Here is a 2,384-nt window from a genome sequence, read left to right as displayed (position 1 = left end):
ATATGATTGGGTGTTCAGTCCCTCAGCGTAGCACCTTAGACAAGTATCTTTTACTATGTACTATGGGAATTTGGTGGATGGAAACTGAAAGAAGCCCGTTCTATGCTTGAGGTCTGATCAATAAGTATCCTGACTGCTGTCATAGTAACGAATCTGGATTGCTGCCATAGTAACTCAGAGTGAAGCCGCTTGGCAAAGATTGACCTTGAACTCTGCTTTGCATGCGCACTAAGTTTTAACGTTCTAGCTCACTTCCGCTGTTTAGAACTGTGCTTCGAAGTAACGTGTGTAGCGTGTGATCGTCGCATTGACAATGATAAAGTTCTCATGGCGATACCTGCTCAGAGGCCTACGCAAAGTTGTAGAAAGTGCATTGAGAAGAGTGTATGAGCCACGCACAAGTGTACAAGTTGTGCTGACGTATTCAAGATGGCCTAAAAACTGTCGATATTGACGAACGTTCTAGGAGGCCCGCAACCAGCAGAACTGAAAAAAATATCGCAGATGTGCGTGCGGCTGTGAGGGAAAATCGTCGAATCACCACCTGTGAGTTATCAAAGGATGTGCAGATTAATTACGGTTCAGTTCACACCATTATCACTAAAATTTGGGTATGAGTCACGTGTCTGCCAAGTTCGTGCCAAAACTGCTTTCAGCCGCCCAAAAAGACATCCGGGTTTCAGTTGCAAAAGATCTCCTTGTTTTTATCGAGAACGACGAAAACTTTTTGAAAACTTTGTGTAGGTTTCTGAGCATATATCACCAGCTTTTAGCCAAATTTGATGCATAATCTCTGCACAACTTTCTCTGTCATGGTCAATGCAACAGTCACACGTTACACATCTTCCTTCTAAGCACTGTTGTAAACAACGGAAGTGAGATAGAACGTTAAAACTAAGTGCTCACGCACAGCAGAGTTCAAGGTCAATCTGTGCCAAGCGGCTTTACTTTGAGTGCTTTAGCTTCGTTATCCTGGCCTCTTCAAACGCTTTTACTCCATTCCACACTTTAGTTCGCCATCAAGCTCGATCCGAAGAAAGGGTTTCTATGTCCTCTGGATAAGTACATACATACATACATACATACATACATACATACATACAAAGAAAAATACCCTGTTCTTGATGTTGAAATTTCAACGAAGGAGCCTTGGATCTAGGTTAGAAACCAACTCTTTCTCTATTGGTAAGAAATCTTGAAATAAAACTGAATAATGACATATGTATATATATATGTATATACTCACGCACATTTAAGCAGTCTTGGTAAAAAGTCTGAATAGAAAGATGAAATTAGATTCATGAAAATAACACAATAAATTTATATTGCGCATTATGGTATATATGAATGAGGGAATGTTATTTTATCATTTCGTCTTCTACTTGACATTTGAAATACTGCATGGTCGATCAACAGTTTTAAAATTTCCGAAATTTTCATCTGAAAATGGGCTAAAATAGTTTGCTTCATGTAACACTTGACTCCCATTCAGATAGATATAAACTCATGTATATGCATCTCCTGGTGCTGTCCAGAAAACTTTGTCGCATTTCGTCAGAGAAGGGAATACAAATAGCTTGGCTGATCAGGCTGACTTCGTGTTACAACTCTTCAAACTGGTCATAGAATTCATATTTGCATCGCATCCCAATATTACATCGAGCTGCACCAGTTGCTAGCAAAATGGAGTAAAATGCGGGAATAAGGCAATGATATAAATTGAAAAACGATTCCAATCTAGTTGCAAAACGTCCAGAAAAAAAACCCCAAGCAAATCCCTTATAAAAACTTATATAAAACCAGGTGTGTTACGGAAAATATCCAGGATCGTTTGAAATTTTGCAAGGATTATAAAAATTGGATCAAGAAAGACTAGAAATCATGTTCAGTTGCAAAACATCCATACAGTAATTTGATGAAACTTTCGATAATCTCCTTTCCTTCGGTTACCATCAGTCTGAAGGCACAATCCCACCAGCAAGAGTCAAGAAATATCCATCCATTATGATAGGGGTGCATATCTGGTTTTTAGATAATGACTCAAGGTACAACAATAAACTCTGAAGACTACCTGGATTTTAAGAGAAAGTTGCTTGCTAATGCGGTTATCTTTAATGCTATTTCAACAGCGTGGTGCATTCAGTTTTGAAATTACTTGAATGACTTGCTTAGCGCTGTCGGTATATTACTCAAGTAGATAAATCGCCAAGGTAACCACCTGACTTGAACGCGACAGAAAATGCTTGGAGTAAGAGATAACTCCTGATTACTGCAAAAATTCGTTCGAAAACTTGACTGACCGTATTGCTATCGTAATGGAGTTATTATACCACTTGTGATACTCTTTATTAAAGAGGAATAGTATCAAGTATTGAGAACCATAG

This window comes from Octopus bimaculoides, chromosome 2 (genome assembly GCF_001194135.2).
Source record: "Octopus bimaculoides isolate UCB-OBI-ISO-001 chromosome 2, ASM119413v2, whole genome shotgun sequence".
Taxonomy (NCBI): Eukaryota; Metazoa; Mollusca; class Cephalopoda; order Octopoda; family Octopodidae; genus Octopus; species Octopus bimaculoides.
The sequence above is the reverse complement of the archived record's forward strand: the minus strand, read 5'-3'. Positions refer to the sequence as shown.